Source organism: Protopterus annectens, chromosome 9.part0, assembly GCF_019279795.1.
Source record: "Protopterus annectens isolate FY-2018-M chromosome 9.part0, PAN1.0, whole genome shotgun sequence".
Classification (NCBI taxonomy): domain Eukaryota; kingdom Metazoa; phylum Chordata; order Ceratodontiformes; family Protopteridae; genus Protopterus; species Protopterus annectens.
The window spans coordinates 1397421556-1397441558 of NC_056743.1; the positions used below are offsets into that span (position 1 = coordinate 1397421556).

The 20003-nt window shown below is 43.8% G+C and overlaps 1 protein-coding gene across 4 annotated transcripts in view; it reads right to left on the bottom strand.

Moving 5' to 3' along the window:
• MGAT1 (alpha-1,3-mannosyl-glycoprotein 2-beta-N-acetylglucosaminyltransferase) overlaps positions 1 to 20003 on the bottom strand; it is a 334206-nt gene that overhangs the window by 26529 nt on the left and 287674 nt on the right. The window contains exon 2 of one of the 4 annotated variants that reach the window (XM_044084358.1): positions 3257 to 3310. The exons of the other annotated variants lie outside the window; for them this stretch is intronic. The gene's annotated coding sequence lies outside the window, so the exon portion shown is untranslated. The remainder of the gene's footprint in view (positions 1 to 3256; positions 3311 to 20003) is intronic. 4 annotated transcript variants of the gene reach the window in all.

The following is a 20003-nucleotide window of genomic DNA, read 5'->3' on the forward strand; positions in this document are numbered from 1 at the left end:
TGTGTATAGACATTAGATGAATCTAACTTAGCACATTATCTAAGGGCATCCATTTTAGGATAAATAAGGAGCAGTGATGTGTACTTGATTTTACACTTTTTTCAAATATAATTGTTTTAATATATAAATGGAAAGTGACCATCCTCCATGGCCGAAAAGGGAAGCTCTTAAGAGTGGGTTTTGGACAGAGGTGTGTTTCTAGGCATAGTGAAGTAATGTGGCTGGCCAGTGTTTGCTGCACACCTGAACAGTCTACTTTTGATCCAGACTGCCTTTTCCCTTAACACTGATAACAAATGCCTTTTCTGTCCAACAAGATCTGGGTCTTCATATGCTTTCCCTCCTATCCTCAAATACCAGAAGTCCCTCTCTAAAGGTAAAAACAGAGAAGGCAAATCTAATCTTGATTATTTAATTCTGCCTAGGCAACCAAATTTCACTTTGTTAAAGTTTATTTTTGTGTTTTATAGGTGCATCACAGTATCTGGTACCATGTAGTGGTAGTTTGTTCCAGAAGTTGGAGACATGTTGGAATACAAATCCATCACATCAACATGTCTTATTTACCTCTTGATGAAAGTTTAGCTCCTTTAACTAGATATTTGTGGAGCCATTTGTTCTGTGAAGGAACAGGGGTGACAAAAAGGATATTTCATGGCACAAAAGCCTAGACAAAGGAGTTTCTAAGAAAATGAGTGCAGAGAAAAAGGCTGTCATTCTATCCTGATAACTAAAATTGAGGTCACTAATCTGTTTAGTTAGAAATCTCTGTGGTCTCTTAGATTGAGTGGTATGTTTAGACAAATGCACGCCTAAAGGGGCATTATAATCTACAGTGAGTCTGATAAGATGCATGTAAAGGGGCATTAACACTTCTATAAATTTAGTGAGAAATGCTTTTGGAAATTAGATGAACCAAATAGGTTTTCTAAACTACTGCAGACACATAATGGTCAAAAAATGAGGAATTATCAACAGGAATGTCTAGATCACTTACAGCAGTGTCTGGTTGTAGGGGTGCGTCAGCTATACAGTATGGAAAAATGTTTTGTTTACCAAAACTAACTATACTACATTTTTCGCATACAATTTCAGACCTCTGTCCTTGCACCAATTGCTAACATGATCAAATCCATGTTGGGACAACCGAGTTAGTGGAAGAGGTAATAAACACCCAGTTTACAGTCATCTGTAAACTTAGATAACCATAGGCCTGGAATATTGGCCTGAAGGTCTGAGAAACAGATGCCAAGTAGGAAAGGGATCAACACTGAGCTTTGTGGTACATGTATACCAACACTGTTGCTTTCAGAAGTAGTACCTATGGCTCTGATCACATGGTTTCTGTCTGACAACCAGCTAGCTAGCCACAACAAAACAAAGATTTATATTCAGATTTAGAAGTCTGCCAATAATGCCTGTACAGGGAACATCTTGAAGATGGTTGTTTTTACTTGATCCTGTTTGGCCTTGCAAGTCTTCCTGTCACAGTAGGTCACTGCAGTCACTCAAACACAGTAGCTTGTCTTCTGGTACTCTGGGCAAGGTGGGGGCACACTGCTCCCAAGCTGTGACAGTGACAATGGGCCATCAGGTCTTAGTTTAACAGTTCCCTAGCATATTTAGCTACTTTCTCTCGATACCTCATGAGAGGTCACACTGCAGTAGAAGTTTCTGCCCCTTGGATAAATCAGTTTGTGGCCTTTCTGTCTCTTCAGTTACGAAATCTCTATTTCCCTTTCACAGATTCAAATACTCATCAGGCTAAAGATGCCTCCTGCTCTTTATGTATTATCCCAATTTATTTTATTGAGGAGGTTCACCCAGAAAACCAAACTGAAATGCAAGAGCATGATTTCCCATGATTTGTCCCTTCTATTAGAGAAACTACTTTGTCTGCAACCTTTCAGGACGCTGATACCTCACCCATCAGACAAACCCTTCCCAGACCTCAAGTCCTCAAAGTTAACAGCATTGCCTCTCTAGTTCCATTAATTCTTGGCAGTCCTGACATTTCTGAAAGGGCTATTACCATCATTTCCTCCTCTTAGAAGCTTTTCACACATAAGACTTACAAAAACAAATGCAAACCTTTTGCAATCTGGCCATCAGACAGTCACAAATCTCTTTTTTAGTCCCTATTCTTCAGTCTCTTTTCCAAATGTTTTATCTCTGGGTTCAGCAACTTTTCTAATAATTGCAATTTGCCTGTTTCTAAGTTTCATTGGGGAACCTATTGCTACTTCTTCAGTTTTTCCTGAGGTGTGTAAAGCCTTATTTTATGAGGTGCCTTTCACCTTAGTTCAATAGTTCAACATGTCAACTTTTGAATCACCTGCTCTGCACAGCTAAATAATCTGTTATGGGAGACCCTTGTTTTAAGTTGTTCTTAACTTCCACTGAAAGGACTTCAGAACTGCAGGCACCCTAAGTTCAGGCCTCTTTCATGTGGAGAAGGTGGTGAATAGAAGAAACCCATCTTTTACTCCGACAACTGCTGCAGAGCGTTAACTGACACAACATTTCAGTCAATGTCTTAACTCAGTATTCTAACCAAGAAGAATAGATGCTTAGATTTTTTATGGGAATTTTGTTTTTGGCAAAGATGTCCTACTTATCTCATTGTTTATGTCCAAATATAGGGTATAACGCTAGACTATGATAAGTGAAGTCCTCTAAAACAAGAGTTTTGCTACCTGTATACAACGGGCCTCACTCAGAGGTGGTGGCCTTGGATGTATGTGCTTGCTCCTCATCTTTGGTGTGATATTCTAAAACATGTTCCAATAAAAAGGCAACATTGCAATGGAAAGATGAAAGATTAAAAATAATAGTTTTAAATTTTCACTTGTACGATTACTGTGCTATAAAAAGTATTAACATGCTTAGTCCTGGACAATAGAACTTTTATCATATTTTAATTGGCACAAAACCCATTTAATACAGTTATCTCTGGGCCTACAGTTCTGTCCCTTTCTTATGATGCTGGACTGACCTATAACTTTTATCTTTAGATAACAGATTAAGGGACATGGACTAGGTAGAACCTAAGATATCACAGAAAGGAAACTGTATGACTCGACAGGAGGGGTGCACCACAATGAGGAAAATCCAGTAAACAGCAGCATGCCACAAGGACCAATATAGGGACTATAAAGTAGTTCAACTGGGTCACATATCACGCTGGAGTTGGAAGCAAAATCATCCTATCAAGTGGGGACACCAAGACTAATGCAATTATTATAAATGGACATACCAAATTTCCAGTGAGGCATGGTGCATTCTCTGCATGTCTGTGGTCAGATGGCAGCTAGGATTTAATGCAAAACACACTGCATTAATAAAAAAAAGGTATATAGTTTAGTACAACCATGTAGGGAAAGCATACATACTTGAAATGGTGACTCTGCAAAGAGCAAATAAGAATCTAGGAATCATAATTACCTCCAACCAATCACATGCTATAATCTAAAAGAAAAAATAGTAAAAATCAAAGAGTGTGTTGGGGTGCACAGTACAGGGAATATGTTCAAATACATTTAAAGCATTCTAAAACAATACAGGCACTGATTGGGTTTTTCTTGGAGTAACGTGTTCACTTGTAGCAGCCACAGAGACCTGAGGAAATCTGACTTTTAGAAAATATGTAACACATAGCTGGCAAAGTGTAACGGAAATAGAGTGGCTAAGTATGTACACCTAACTGAAGAGTGTGTATGACACTAACAAAGTGCATTATCAAGGGTGGAGTGTAAGGAAAGCAGACAGGATGAGAGAAAACAACACAGTAGGCAAGTTAAAGTAATAGGTCATCTCATGACTTGAGAATGCATACAATTGAGGAAAGGCAAGATGAAGCAATAGTAAGGGAACTGCGAAAGTACAGTTGTGTACACTTACCATAAATGTAGATGTTTGAGTGTATTCACTGTTGCAGTCATTACATCTGGGTAATCTGCTGGCAGGTTGCCCTCAGTCGGGCCTGAATAACAAAGTCTTGGGTCCTGAGTCAGTTGCTGTCTCCTCTTCCATGACGTCAGGTCATCGGGGGTATAAAACATGCAGCAGACACCATTTTAATCAGTTTTTCTTGCCCTGGATGTCAGGTGCCCCCCAAATGGGGAGCAAAATTATATGTATAAACATTTAATATATAAATGCACCTTAGAAACAAAAAATTACCTTCAACTAAAAGCAAATACACCACAAAGGCTTTTGAGTATAGTGAAGGAAAGAAAAGGTATAGAAAAGGGGGCTGGCGGGTGGGTAACCCGGACTGTAATAGTGAATACACTTGAACATCTACATTTATGGTAAGTCTACACAACTGTGCTATGTTCTTCGTGTTTCACTGTTGCAGTCATTACATTTGGGTAGGATCCCAAAGCTATGGATGGGAGGATGGAACTAAACAGCATTACGAGCAGCTATAAGGCCCTGTAGGACTGCAGTGGCAAAGCCTGCCCTGGATTTAGAGAAGAGAGGTAAATGATTATGAACTGAGCTCCAAGTAGCAGCTTCTAGAATGTCTCTGGTAGGTACCCATCTGAGAAAAGCTGCTGAAGTAGAGGCAGCCCTGGTGGAATTGGATCTGATCCCCTTGGGCACAGGTTTACCATGGTGCAAGTAGAAGAAACAAATGCAATGGCTTATCCATTTAGAAATAGTCTGCTTTGATACCACCTTCCCCTCTGATCCTGCAGCAAATGCTACCAGTAGTTGCTCAGACTTTAAGGATTTTGTCCTGTTTAAGCAGAATCTTAGTTGCCTGTGTACATCCAATGAATGCAGAATCCGCTCCCCTTTGTTCTGCGGATTTGGGAAAAAAGTTGGCAGGAGCCACACTGGATACCACCTTAGGCATAAAAGAAGGATTGGTCCTGAGGGCCCTCCCTGTCCGGGTAAAAAATAATGAAAGGCTCCACCGCCATGAGAGTCTGTAGTTCTGAAACCCTTCTAGCTGAAGTGATTTCAGTGGTCTTCCAAGAAAGAAATTTTATATCAGCAGTATCTGCTGGTTCAAAAGGAGGCAGGATGAGTTTTTCCAGCACAAAATTGAGGTCTCATGCAGGAGTTGGCGCTCTTCTAGGAGGCCTTAAATTTTTGGCCCCTCTGAGATACTGTTTTAGTAGTGGATGAGAAAAGAGGGGAGGCTCTGTGTTGTAATGAGCCGAGATGGCAGAGGCATAGATTTTTAAAGATAGGCCGTTGTCAAGCATCTCAGTTAAGTATTGTAAAATCTGAGGAATATTGGGCTTTGCTATGTCTATTCCTTGTGCTTGGTTCCAAGCACAGAATCTCTTCCATTTGTCAGCATAAGATTTTCTAGTACTAGGCCTTCTGGCTTCCAAAATGACATCCATCACAGGTTTACTGAGAGATATTGTTTGAATAATTAGTTGATTAGCCATGCTGCGAGATTCAGAGTTTGGAGCGGAGTGTGCAGAATTTGATAGTTCTGCTGAGACAATAGATGAGGTGTTTGAGGCAAGTACCACTGAGAAAGGTGTGACATAATCCTTAGAAGCAGGAACCAGTGTTGGCGAGGCCAGTCCGGAGCAATTAGAATCATTTTTGGTTTTTCCTGTCAGACTTTTAGTAAGACCTTGGAGAGTAGAGGCAGAGGGGGAAAGGCATAGACTGATAGGTTTTTCCAATTAAAGGACAGAGCATCCACTTTCCATGTTTTTTTGTTTTGAGTTCTTGTGCAGAATTTGTCCAACTGATAGTTTTGGGGAGAGACAAATAGATCTATGTCTGGGCTTCCACATCTTTGTGTTAACATGCTGAAGATTTGTGGATCCAGTTTCCATTCGTATGGGTCCATAAGATTTCTGCGTAGGTCGTCTGCCAGAGTATTCTGCTTTCCTGGCAGGAATTGAGCTTGAAGATGTATTTGGTAAGTTAAGCCTGTGTTCCACAAGGCCATGGCTAGTCTGCAAAGGGGGTATGAATGGGTACCCCCTGCTTATGTATCACATTACTGTGGTGCTGTCCATCTTTATCAGTAGCTGTCCTGGATGAAGTAAGTCCTTGAAGGCTGTCAGAGCATTCTGAACAGCTAGCATTTCTTTCTGGTTGATATGTAGATGCATTTGGTTTGGGCTCCATTTGCCCTGAATGCATCTCCCTGCCAGGTGAGACCCCAAACATAGTCTGATGCATCTGTAGTTAGGGTTTGGGTGACAGGGGGTAGAGTAAATGACAGTCCCTTGTTTTGGTGACATATCTCTGCCCACCAAAGAAACTCCTGTTGTAGGCAGGGAAGGAGAGGAATAATTGTTTCCAGGCTGTGACAATGTTGACGCCATAAGCTTTTTAGGTACCACTGAAGTTTCCTCATATGCAGTCTCGCATATGGAATCAGTAGAATGCAGGATGCTATGAACCCCAAGGCCTTCAGAATTTGTCTTGCAGATAACTGGGTTTTTGTTGCCAATTGTTTGAAGTATATTGTCAATTGCATTTTTTGTCTGGCGTGAGGTAAGCCATCTGGGCAGTTGTATTCAAGCTTGCACCCAGGAATGTAATTATTTGAGAGGGTACCAGCTGTGATTTATTTTCGTTTATGGTGTACCCTAGGCATGCTAGAAGCCTTTTTACAAAAGCCAGATGTTGAAGAGTGTCCTTGTCCTCTGACTGAATGAGACAATCATCCAGATAAGGATACATCTGAATGTTTCTTTGTCTGCAGAATGCAATTACTGGTGCCAAGCACTTTGTAAAGACCCTAGGCGCAGTAGATAAGCCAAAGGGCAGTGCAGAGAATTGGTAATGCAAAAAACCTTCTTTGAAGCGGAGGTATCTTCTGCAAGATTCTCTTATTGGGGTATGCAGGTATGCCTCTTTTAAGTCTAGAGTTACCAACCAGGCATTCTTGTCTAGCATAGGCAGGAGCTGTTGTAAAGTCAGCATTTTGAATTTTGGAATGTCCAGGAACGTGTTCAGAGTTGATAAGTCCAGTATTGGATGCCATGATTTGTCTTTTCTGGGTACCAGGAAAAGTCGTGAATAAACTCCTTGTCCTTTTTCCTTTTCTGGCACTGGTTGAATAGCCCCCATATCCATGAGGGACTTGTTTTTGTGCTTCTGCCCACTGGTTTTGTGGCAGATCTGGCCATCCGTTTGGAATTGGCAAAGTATGGAAATGAAATCTGTACCCCTGGGATACTATGTTTAATACCCGCTTGTTCTGGGTAATTAACTGCAAATTTTCAGCATGAAAGTGCTTGGAGATGGTAGAGGAAAGTAATTGAGACTGCTTACTGTAGGGTTGTGCTCTGTTACCTCCAGATTTGTAGGTGGAGGCACCCCATTGCTTTGACCTGTGAGATCCCTGTGATTGATATCTGGAGCCTTTTGAGCACCTGGGTTTGCCCTGAATGGCTCTGTTGGACACAGGAAAGGACCAATTCTTAGTAGGCCAGTGCCTACTGAACCTGGGTAGCTGCACTTGCAAGAAATCTTTTACAGTTTCATAGATTTAGGTTTGTCTTCCATTTTCTTTAAAACCTCTTCTGCATTATTACCAAATAGACTGTCATGCTGTAAAGGGGCATCCAACAATTTAGCTTTAACATGATCAGGCAGATTTTGCTCCTTGAGCCAGGCATGCCTTCTTATCACAGATCCAGTTACGGCGGCCCTGCAAGAGGCCTCCAAGGAATCAAAACCACATTGCAAAGTATGCTTTCCAACCTGTTCTGCTGAATGCAATAAATCCTGTAACTCTTGTTTTCCACACAATCAGAAATCAACATCATTTTCTGTTTCAGTAAGCCCATCACATGCTGTTGATATTTAAGCATATGAAACTGGCAGTTTAAATCCCCGATTGCCACGGTTGCCGACATATAAACCTTCTTACCCCATCTATCCAGTGCCCTGGAATCTCTATCAGAAGGATTTTTGGCTGTAGAAGCCTTAACATCCTTGGGACCCTGAGAACTAGTCTCAGGATCAGCAGCAGGATTTTTGAAAAGAAATTTGTGAGAGTCAGGAACCCTGTCATATCTGTCTGGCTTACTAGGAGCCGGAGGCAGGGAATAAGGAGCCATGCTTGATTCCGAGAACACATCATCAACAATGTCTAATACAAGAGGTATTGCCAAAGGCCTATGCTGAGGAAGAAGGAAATCCCCAAGCCTCTTTTTTTTATTCAGAAAAGTCCTGACTCTCCCAGTGAAAGTGTTCCATTAAAGTATGCAAAGTCTCTCCAAAAGACCAATCCTCAGGTGGAGATGCAGATGGGATGGATTCCTCTGCATCAGAATCCTCATAAGGTGGAATAGAAAATTCCTGATCAGAACAGGAATCAGAAGAAATGGAAACCTGATCTGAAGATTCATAATCAGTGCCTTGCCTAGGCCTCTTAGCTGGGGGGGGCTGGGAACCCCTGATCAAGGGAATTAAATCCTCAGCCACTTTGATCATTTGTTTTTTTAGGCATAGGGGCCTGAGCACATGGCTCATGCGTTGGTTTTTTAGACATAGAACTCGTTTTTGTCCTTGTTTTTGTGGATGGCGTTGCTTTAATATAAAAATGTTGAGGCCTGAAAACACCCTCAGAAGCCAGTGCCTGCTCAGCGGCTCCGGACCCATCCAAGGGAGAGACATCCGTGGGTTCAATACTTTGCGAATCTCACGGCATACTGGACTCCGAATGGGTCTCGGTAGAGGCCTGCGACTCAAAAGTAGCGGGTATGAGGGGCTGCGAAAGTGCCTGAGTACTGGTGAACTGGCGACTGGCTTAGGAGAAGCTTCGTCGTCGGTTTTGGACTTAGACGGTCTGTCTCTTTTTCCTTGAGTTTTTTGTGAACTCCGGTAGTCGGATTGATAATTGACGACATTTCAGGGTAGTTAAATCTTGAACCAAAATATTTAGAAGCAAAAAAATACCGATGCTTAATAGTGCGCTGGTTAAATTTAGCACAAAACCGACAGCAAGGCACGTTGTGATCAGGGCCTAGGCAAGGAATACAGTACAAATGAAAATCCTTATGAGGTATTTACTTCCCACAAGTAATGCAATTATTAACTTTTACTGACATCGGTAAGGAGCAAGAAAAAGTTTCCCCAACGGGGTCCTTAGCTTTAGTTTGAAGACTTTGGTTCTGAAACTCGAAAATGAAAATTTCAGGTGTCGGCCGACCAGCACTTCTGCGAACAGCTTCTGCTTCGGGCACCTCACGGCAAGAAAGACTCATTAAAATGGCATCGGCTGCATGTTTTATACCCCTGATGACCTGATGTCATGGAAGAGGAGACAGCAACCGACGCAGGACCCAAGACTTTGTTATTCAGGCCCACTGAGGGCAACCTGCCAGCAGATTACCTAAATGTAATGACTGCAACAGTGAAACACGAAGAACATCTGCACAGCAGCCAATTCCAACAGTTTCTGCACAGGAGCCAATTCCAACAGTTTGGTAGTGACAGACCACAGATCTCCTTGTTCTAGCTCCTTTCCATATAAATATACTGATCTTTCTTTCAGAAATTCAATTTGGATGGCTAGTGAACTGTAACCTATTCAATTACAGCGCCTTTCATCTAGATAGAGGCCATGCGTGTTGCTTAGTCTCATAATATAACATGTTACTCCTGAAGTCAGAGCTGCAGATCTTGTAACAGGGCAACTGAGTTCCAGCATCTATACTTAATAGACAGATCAGCTTTTGCAATGCTTATATATTTTTAAATACTCCCCATATTATACAGCAGGAATGCTTCTGCTTAGTGCTAAAAGGAACAAGTAGGCCTTGTGGGAATCACTTGGGTTATACAATGTGATAAATAGTTTTCACTTTGCTTAAACTCTGCTATATCACACCGACATACATAAAAACAATTGAAAGGAAGCCTATCAGCTTACCTTGTGAGAATGCATCTCTTAAAACACAGTTTAACAATGGGCTTAATACCAATTAGGGCAGAGATTAATACAGTTAAAGTACTGTAGACCAGCTTGTCTGCTGAGCCTAAAGAAGCATTCTTGTTCCCACTTTAACACTCTCACAGCAGACTCAGCAAATGAGAATCTAATCAATGAAAATAATACAATCCAAGGGCAAACGTTACTTGTTTTTACAATTGCTTAGTATACCACAACCAATTGTCAGTAAATTGCAAAACAGCAGTTAAAAGAAAGGAAAGTACATTTAAAAGGGACAAAAATACTTATGCAGGGCTCTACATATACAAGAGAAGCTAAAGCTAGTGTCCATTACTTGAATCTGCTTGTCTTTGGACCTGAAGCCCAAAGCTAATCTACTCGTGTATGCCTGCCCATGTTATCTGCTGCAAAATGTTACAGCATAAAATTAATCTAAGCTTCCAACATGCAAGACAAAGAGAACATAACAGCAAGACCCACAAAAGGGGTGACATTTAGAAGATGCTATAACAGTCAATTCACTACACAGGGCCTTTGATCCCCAGTACGATGAAGCCAGCTTTTTCCTGTAAGAAATTTAGGTGGTTCCCCTTGAATGAAGTGGAAAGAGCTCAAGCTCCTCTCTTTCAAACAAGACAAAGACAATTATGCTAAGAAATACAGACAGTTTTACAATTATGCAGAACAAAGAGTTATGCCATAATTTTTTCTAGTGTGTACCATCTTGCAATGTATACAATGTAACAAGACAAAGCAATGCCGAGGAGTCAAACGATAAATAATGCAGTCTTTCTGCAAATGGTACTGTAGACAGAATTGAAAGAGCTACAAATCACATAAAAATAAAATCTCAAAAGCAAGAGTCAGGAAATGTAAAATCTAAAAGCACTCCCACCCCTAGTTAGTATATAGAAGTTATGGACTTACATTAACTTGACATCTGTGTTGTCCATTTTTGTTTTTCCTCACTATTGGGTCTATGGATCAGACATCGTATCCAACTCGGCTGCATTCACTAGACTTGAGGATCAGAGTCTCGCGCTCCTCCCTTTCCCATAATGCATCATACCTTCCCCAACTCCTCAGATCCAGTTTGCTGTCCTAATAGTTATACAGCCAGAGGAAATAGAACAGAAAGTACAGTTGTGTACACTCATCATAAATGTAGATGTTCGAGTGTAGTCACTGTTGCAGTCATCACATTTGGGTTATCCCTGCCAGGGTCGCCCTCGGCTGGCCCGAATACCGGAGGCTTAGTATTTCTGCGTCGGTTGCTGTCGCTTCAGGACTGACATCAGGTCGTCAGTCCTATAAAGTAAGGCAGATGACGCCATTACATCAGTTTTTCTTGCCCTGTCTGTCAGGAGCCCCCAAGTGGGAGGCAGGATATGGTGGAAGAACCCCACCAGCAGAAAGGAAATACCAAAAAGTTGCTAGTAAGGAGAAAGGGAGGGAAACCAGGACTGCAACAGTGAATACACTTGAACATCTACATTTATGTAAGAGTACACAACTGTACTATGTTCATGTTTCATGGTTGCAGTCATCACATTTGGGTTGATTCCCAAAGCTGAAGAAAAGGGTGGAGGCAGTCAAGGAGACTAGGGGCTGGCTAGGATGCCCTGCAAGACTGCAGTGGTGAAACCTGCCCTGGATTTGGAGAAGATAGGCAGGTGGTAGTGCCTGGTGAAGGTGTGAACAGATGTCAATGTGGCAGCTTCCAGGATGTCCCTGGTAGGAACTCCTCTGAGGAAAGCTGCAGAGGTGGAGGCTGCTCTGGTAGAGTGAGTCTTGACCCCCTTAGGGGGAGATTTCCTGTGTTGCTTGTAACAGAAATGGATGCAGTGTGCTATCCATTTGGAAATTGTTTGGAGATGGCTTTGCCCTCTGCCCCTGCAATACAGCTGACCGGTAATTGATCAGTCTTTCTGAATGATTTACACCTGTCTAGATAGAATCTGAGCTGTCTGTGCACATCTAGAGAGTGCAGGATCCCTTCCCCCCTTGTTTTCTGGGTTAGGGAAAAAGGTGGGCAAATGAATGGATTGGTTGAGAGCCAGACTGGACACCACTTTGGGCATGAAGGATGGGTTAAGTCCTGAGGGACACCCTGTCAGCATGGAAGATGATGAAGGGCTCTACAGCCATGAGTGCTTGTAGCTCGGAGTCTTCTGGCTGAAGTGATGGCCAGAAGAAAGGCGGTCTTCCAGGAGAAAAACTTTAACTCAGTTGAAGATGCTGGTTCAAAGGAGGGTTAGGGTGAGCTTTTCCAACATAGAGTTTAAGTCTCAAGCTGGGGTCGGTGCTCTTCTGGGTGGCCTCAAGTTGCTAGCCCCTCTTAGGAACTGTTTGATCAGAGGGTGTGAGGAAAGTGGGTGGCTCAGTGTTGAAATGAGCAGATAGCGCAGAGGCATGAATTTTAATAGAGGAGAAGGAGAGACCACTGTGTAGCAGGTCAGCTAGGTAATCCAGAATGAGAGGTAGGGAGGGCTGTGCCGCACCTGCTCCCTTAGCCTGAATCCAGGTACAGAACCTTTTCCATTTGTCAGCATTAGACTTTCTAGTGCTAGGGCGTCTAGCCTCAAGTATAACATCTAGCACCTGTTTACTGAGATTGGCAGATTGATCAGTGGTCAGAGAATAAGCCAAGCTGCCAAATTGAGGGTCTGCAAATGGGGATGCATAAATTCTCCTTCCCTCTGGGTTAGGAGGGATGGGGTCTTAGGGAAATGCCATGGTGGCAGTGGGGACAGACTGCGCAGCAGTGGGTACCAGTGCTGGCGAGGACAGTTTGGAGCAATCAGAATTGTCCTTGGTTTTTCCTCCCTTATTTTGAGCAGTACCCTGGTGATGAGAGGTAGTGGGAGAAATGCACAGACCAAGAGGTTGACCAAGCGGAATGATACGGCATCCACTTTCCATGCCATGCAGTGAGGTTCCCTGGTTCAGAACGTGCTGAACTGATGATTGGTGTGGGAAGCAAAGAGGTCGACCTTCGGGGTACCCATTTCTGAGTTACTGGGGTGAAGGTTCTTCGGTCTAGCTGCCACTCCTCTGGGTCCAGAAGATTTCTGCTTAAGTGGTCTGCCAAAGAGGTTAGAGAGCCTGGCAGGAATTGGGCTAACAGGTGGAGTTGCATGGCAGAGGCTGTGTGCCAAAGGGTCATGGCTAGACTGCATACAGAGTAGGAGCGAGTCCCTCCCTGCTGATTGATATACCACATCACATTGGTGTTATCTGTTTTGATCAGGAGAGCTCCTGGGGAGAGAAGGGGCCTGAATGCTGCCAATGCGTGCTGGACAGCGAACATCTCTTTTCGGTTGATGTGCAGATGGATTTGCTGTGGGCTCCATTGGCCCTGTATGCACCTGTTATCCAGGTGTGCATCCCAGGCATAGTCTGATGCATCTATGATGAGGGTCTGGTCGGTGGGGGATGGTGAGAAAGGTAATCTCTTGTTGTGGGAGCATGCTGCTGCCCACCAAAGAAAATCTTTTCTTAGGCAGGGTATCACTGGTATAAGAGTTTCTAGGTCTTGAGAGTGTTGACATCAAAAGCTTTTTAGGTACCACTGAAGTTTCCTCAAATTCAGTCTGGCATATAGAGAACCCCAGAGCTTGCATGATTTTCCTTGCAGATAACCGGGGTCTGGTGGCTAGTTGAGAGAAGTAGGCTGTCGGGTAAGCTTGCTTTTTTGGAGCAAGGAATGCCATCTGGGATGCTGTGTCCAGGCTTGCTCCCAGGAATATAATCCTTTAGGAGGGTACTAGTTTGGATTTCTTTTTGATGATAGTGTACCCTAGGGAGGTCAGTAGGGACTTTACAAAGGACAGGTGCTTAAGCAGCTTTTCCTGACTGTCTGCTTGAATCAGGCAGTTGTAGTATGGGTAAATTTGGATATTCCTTTGTCTGCAAAAAGCAGTGGCGGTTGCCAGACATTTTGTGAAAACTCTAGGAGCAGGAGATAAGCCAAAGGGAACCGCAGACAACTGAAAGTGCAGAGATCCTGCCCTGGAACGTAGATATTTCCTGCAAGATTCCCTGATAGGAATGTGGAGGTAGGCCTCTTTTAGGTCTAGGGTGGCTAGCCAAGCATTCTTGGATAGCATGGGTAGCAGTTGCTGGAGGGTGTGCATTTTGAATTTTGGTATCACCAGAAAGGTGTTTAGAATGGATAGATAGAGGATGGGGCACCAGGTGCCCTCTTTTCTGGGCATCAGGAAAGGTCTGGAGTAGAAACCTTGGCCTATCTGTTCTGCAGGAACATGTTCTTTTGCCCATATAGAGACCAGATAAAGGACTTGCTTTTTCGCCTCTACCCACTGGTTTGGAGAAAGATCTGGGAACCCTTTTGGGGTTGGAAGAGTGTGGAAGGAAAATCTGTATCCCTGTGATACTATGTTGAGGACCCAGCTGTCGTTGGTAATGGTGGCCCAGGTGCTTGCGTGGAAAGAGAGCTTTCCTCCTAGGGGCAAGTGCAGGTGGGCAGAGGGAGGGTGTGGGGGAGGAGAGTCATTGTGAGTTCTTACCATGAGGGGGTGGCTTTGAACTCCCTGGTTTTGTAGTGGAGGAACTCCATTGCTTTGATCTCTGCATTCCCTGTAGCTGCTGTCTGGGGGGGTCTGCCTCCCTGGGGTCTGGGCTGAACTGACCTGGCGGGGGCAAGAAAGGACCAGTGTTTGAAGGGGCAATGCTTGCTGAACCTGGGTGGCTGGACCTGTAGGAAATCCTTAACCGTCTGAATAGATTTAGCTTTTTCTTCCATCCTTTTTAAGACTTCCTCTACCTTGGTGCCAAATAAGTTGTCTTTGTGCAAGGGTGCAGCCAATAATTTAGATTTGACATGGTCTGGCAAGGGCTGCTCCTTAAGCCAAACATGCCTTCTAAGGACAGAGTCGGTGACTGCTCCCCTGCAAGAAGCTTCTAGGGCATCAAAACCAGTGTATGGTGTTCTTAGTTACCTGACTTGCAGAATGCATCAACTCTTGTAACTCTATTTTCAGCACAAGCAGGAAAGGACGACACTTTTTGTTTGAGGAGTTCTATGGTATGTTGCTGAAATTTTAGCATATGGAACTGACAATTTAGTGCTCTGATAGCAAGAGAAGCAAAGGTGTATACTTTTTTACCCCATCTGTCTAGTGGTCGGGAATCCCTATCTGAGGGGGAGGGATTCTTAGCAGAAGTTGCTTTAATTTCTTTAGGCCCTTGAGAAATTACCTTAGGGTCAGCAGTAGGATTTTTGAAAAGAAATTAGTGAGAGTCAGGGATTCAAATACCGGTCAGGTTTTCTGGGAGCAGGAGGGAGGGTGTCAGGAGTCAAACTAGGTTACATGAAAACATCATCCACAACATCCAGGACTGGGGGAATGGCCAGGGGTCTGTGCTGTGGAAGAGTTAAGAATTCTCTGAGTCTCTTTTTAGACTGAGGGTAGTCCTGACATTCTCATTGGAAATGATCCCTTAAGGTATGAAGGGTTTCCCCCCAAAGGAAAAGTCCTCAGGTGGAGATGCTGACGGAATGGATTCCTCTGCATCAGAATCCTCATAAGCAGAGAGGGGTTTGCATGTCTTCATATTCAGATGCATCAGAGTCTTCAAACTCCTGTTCAGAAAAAACTACTGGGGACAGATCTCTTTCTTTTGGAATGGGTAGCTCGGCTTCCCCATGGGTAGCTCGGCTTCCCCTGATCAGCATGATAAGGTCTTCCGTCATTTTATGCATTTGAAACTGAGGCAAGGAAGCAGGTGACCGAGACTGGGTCGTCTGTTTCTTGGGTGTGGTTCATACACTGGGCCTTAGAAACTCGGTAGTTTTTGAAAGAACGGCAGACGTGAAAGTAGTCGTCGGTTTGTGTTGAGAATCAGTAGTGCGAAGTACTTCCTCGGAAGCCGGTGCCTGCTCAGCGGCTCCGGACCCATCCAAGGTAGAGACAACCACAGGATCCTTAGTCGAAGCAGAGTTTTGCGGCATACGGACTCAAAGTGTCTTGGTAGTGGCCTGCGAATCCACAGAAGCGGGCATCAGGGGCTACAAAAGCACCTCACTGAGGACCAGAGAACTGACTACTAGCTTAACAAAAGCATCTTCGGTAGGTTTGGACCTGTACGGTCTATCTCTGTCTTTATCCTTACGTTTTTTCAGAAGATCTGCTGTTGGATGGCTTACCTAAGCCATATCGGAATTCGAGGACTGTAAGCAAAAATATCTAGCTACAACAAGGGCCCGACAATGTATAGTTCTGGCATTAAACAAAGCACAAAAGCGACAGTGAAGGATGTCATGGTCTGGGCCTAAACAAGTGACGCAGTAAGAATGAAAGTCTCGGTGTGGTATTTGCTTTCCACAGGCGATGTTAACTTTTTCTAACATCGGTTAGAGCAAGAAAAAAGGATCCCCAATGGGGTACTTAGCTTTAGAAGACTTCAGCTTCAATTCAGAAGACGAAACTCAGGTAGTGGTCGACCAGCACTCGTGCGAACTGCTTCTGCTTCGGGCTCCTCAGCAAGAAAGAGTGATGCAATGGTGTCGGCTGCCTTACTTTATATTACTGACTACCTGATGTCAGTCCTGAAGCGGCAGCAACTGACGCAGAAATACTAAGCCTCTGGTATTCAAGATGACCGAGGGCTACCCTGGCAGGGATAACCCAAATGTGATGACTGCAACAGTGAAATACGAAGAACATCAAGAGATTCTGGAGCTCAAAACACGAACCAATGGGTTCCAAATTCCTCTAGGTAACTTCTTAAAGATGCCAAGGCTGGGGGATGGATGGGTGGGATGTGAGAAAGAATGAAAATGGACAACACACATGCCTAGTTATGGCAAGTACATAACTTCTATATCTGATGGTGCCCTTTTCATTCTTCCTCACTACTGGGTCAGAGTCTCCAGCTACGTAACTCCTGGGTGGCCTCTAAGGAAGGATATGCCGGAGCACCGTCAAGCCAAAAGATGTCCTGCTTCTGGAGATAATGTCCAATTTATAATGAGAAACAAGAGTCTTAGACCAAGTGGCTGAAGCACATACTTCATCAATAGATGTTCTAGCAGAAAAAGATGAAGTGGCCATGGACCTAGTGGAGTGGGCTTTAGGTGAATAAGGCAATTCAACCCCTTGTTGGGAAGAAATACAATCTGTTATCCATTTAGCCAGAGTAATCTTGGGTACTGCTTTGTTCAAATGATTAATAGAAAAGGATACAAAGAGATGATCAGATTTTCTGTGCTTCCTTGTCCTGCGCAGACAGAATCACAACTGTGTATGAACATCGAGTAGATGTAACATGTATTATCCTTTGTTTGAATAATTTGGAAAGAAAACTGGCAACTGAATGGACTGGTTGGATTCTATTACAACTTTAGGCATATAGGATGGATTAGTTCTTAAGGAACTGCTGTCTTTATGAAAAATAATATAAGGAGGTTTAGCTGAAAAGTCTTGCAGTTCAGATACTCTCTTGGCTGACAAAGGAGAATGGCATAATGGTTAATGTGTTTACCTGGCAAACACAAGGTACAGGGTTTGATTCTCACGTGTGGTAATTGGCTAGGCTTAAAATGGCCCACAAGGGGCAATTAGCCTAGTACTAACCTATGAACCTATGGTGGCTACCAAGAAAATCGTCTTCAGGTTGCAACTATCAGCTGGTTTGAACATTTTTTTGAGTGAGGCCTTGAAAGACAATTGTAAGGTCCCAAGGAGAAGAATCTTTTACTGGAGGCCTTAGCAGAAAAACACCCCTCAAAGGCTTTGCAAAACTTTGATGAGGAAATAAAGGAAGATCCCTTTCCTGAATTAAAATTAGAAATGGCAGCCAGCTGTAGCTTAATGGTAGAGAAACTGGTGCCATCATGAAAAAGTGAACTCGGAAAAAGGAGAATAGCTGACGTAGAAGCTGTAAATGGATCAATATTCTCCTTCGAAGCCCAGATTGTAAATAGTCTCCATTTACTGTTGTATACCTTTTTTTGTGGAAGCTTTCTGGGAAGCCAAGATTATGCTGCAAACTGGGGAAGCTAGCCTGGACTTTCTTATAATCACTGGAAGTGGAAAAACCATGCGGTTAGCTTGAGTGTGTGGAGATTGGGTTTTTGATGCTCTGATGGATGGGAGATGAGGTCCTTTCCATGGGGATACTTGGGTAAGACCATAGGAAAGGTAACCATACCTGACAAAGCCAGAAGGGGGCAATGAGGATCACTGAACCATTCAGCCTGCTGGCTTTCTGTAAATAATTTTGGGATCGGGGGGGGGGGGGGTAAGCATAAAGGAGATCCGGGGGCCAATCGTGGATTAGAACATTCCTCGCAGACTCGCCTTTTGGGGGGATCAGAGCAAAGTACTCGCTGCATTTGTTGTTTATGGGAGAAGTACAGAGACTGCAGCAAGGTAGGCCCCAACAGTTGAAATCTTGCTTGCTACTGCTTGACTGAGGAACCACTCGTGAGAGGTTAGAATGGACCTGCTGAGACTGACTGGTTTTCCCAGGAATGTGTGCTGCAATTAGAAAGTGTCTGGAAGAGATCGCCCATTCGCAAACTCTCATGGCTTCTCGGCATAATAGGCATGCTTGCTTGTTTATATACCAGACCACTGATATGTTGTCTGAATGAACTTCAATTGCCCCCAGAGGAAGAACATAGAAGGACTGCTCTCATCTCTAGGACACCGATATGCAGGTTGGTCTCATGCTGGGACCACATGCCTTGGGCCATCTTTCCCTGACAATGCACTCCCCCCCCCCCCCCAAACAGAGAAGCACCTGTGGTCACAGTGGGTAGTGGAGGGGGAAGAGGAAAATGACCTGCCCAACAATATGTCGTTTGACTGCATTCTCCATTTGAGATGCTTTCTGCAGATCTGAGTTAGTCAGATAGGAATAGATAGAGGCTGGTACAGAATGGACCACTGAACAACTAGAGTACATTGTAGAAGTTGCATTAAGTATCTTGATAAGGGAATGAGAACGATGACATAGAACCCAACAAACTCAGTACTAACTGCATTGGAGGGGATGTAAAATGCAATAAGTGCTGGACTTGCTGCCTCAGAGAAGTTATGTGATGCAGAGGTAGGGAAACTACTTGATTGGAGTGTTCAGTTGCATTCCAATAAACTCTAGATTCTGCACAGGAATCAGGATGGATTTTGTCAAGTCTATTGAAATGCCAAGGGAATTGAAGATATGTAGCAGGTAATCCCTGACCTGAACCAGTTGATGCCTTGATGGTGCAATAAGCAGCCAGTCGTCTAAATATGATAACCCCTGGAATCCTCTCAGCCTCAGGTGAGCTGCAACAACTGCCATGCATTTGGTAAACACCTGGGGGGCTGTGGCGAGACAAAAGGGCAGCGCTCTGAATTGGTAATAATTGGTCCCCAGCTGAAAGTGCAAGTGTCTCCTGAAGCATTTTTTCATTTTGTTAGGATAATAAATACACATGCTGGAGATCTACAGAGCGCATCAATCGTTCTTGTGTAGAAGCGGCAGAATGGACTGAACCATAACCATTTGGAACTTCGACTTTTGACATGTAGGTTGAGGCTGTTGACATCCAAAATTGGTCTTGGGTCCCCTGTTTTCTTTGGCGTCAAAAAAGAAGCGAGAATAAGTGCCATATCCTACTTGTTCGATCGGGACCTCTTGGATAATTCTTTTTTTACAGAAGTTTTTGAACTTCTCGAAGAGCGGACTCCCTCCGACTGGGTGGCACGTCAGACAGTAACCTTGTGGTACTTGGAAATGAAGGGGAAAGGGGAATATAAGAACCTTGTTGTTTGTCCAGCCATCTAGGTGCAGGGATAGACATCACTGCCTCCAGAAGTGAGTGGTCAGGCAGCACTTCAGGTCCGTTGATAAGGCTTTAGGGAACCATTTAACGATAAGCCTCGAGTCTGTGGATTGCCCTGCCTCTGGGGTGGTGTATACTGTTAAAACCTCCTCCTCTGCCCATGGAAGAGGTATCCCCATGCGAATCCTGGAAATGACCTGAGATTTTCTGAATCAAAGCTGGTTGCCCCCCCCCCCCCAAATCCTTGAAAAGGTCCAAAAAATCCTTAGGGGGGTAGAAAACTTGCTCCCTACAGCAGACAAGGTCTTT